Here is a 567-nt window from a genome sequence, read left to right as displayed (position 1 = left end):
ACTGGGATTACAGCTGTGCACAACCACACCCGGCAAATTTTTGTATTTTTTTTAGTAGAGATGGGGTTTCACCTTGCTGGCCAGGCTGGTCTTGAACCCCTGACTTTGTGATCTGCCTGCCTCGGCCTCCCAAAGTGCTGGGATTACAGGTGTGAGTCACCGCGCCCGGCCAATTTTTGTATTTTTAGTAGAGACAGGATTTCACCATGTTGGGCCAGGCTGGTTTCGAACTCCTGACCTCAAGCGATTCACCTGTGTCGGCCTCCCAAAGTGCTGGGATTACAGGCGTGAGCAACAGCACCTGGCCTCTGCTGGTCATCTCTCTAAGTGTCTTTCTGTCTCTGGTTATCTCTGCCTGTCTACCCCTGTCTCCAGGGTACCATCCTGGGTAATCCCTACCCATGGCCACACTGCAGCTCCCCTCCCATAGCTGGAGGAACAGGGGTAGAGGACAAAAATGGAAAGTCCATAGTAGCCATGGCAGGAGGGGACATGGGCTAGCTGCAACCTGACCTTTCCAGCCCCCCAATCACAGGCAAGGAAGTGGGTCCCTGTATTTTATTTTAT

The sequence above is a fragment of the Mandrillus leucophaeus genome, unplaced genomic scaffold (genome assembly GCF_000951045.1).
Source record: "Mandrillus leucophaeus isolate KB7577 unplaced genomic scaffold, Mleu.le_1.0 Scaffold11, whole genome shotgun sequence".
Classification (NCBI taxonomy): Eukaryota; Metazoa; Chordata; class Mammalia; order Primates; family Cercopithecidae; genus Mandrillus; species Mandrillus leucophaeus.
This window is presented reverse-complemented; position numbering follows the sequence as displayed.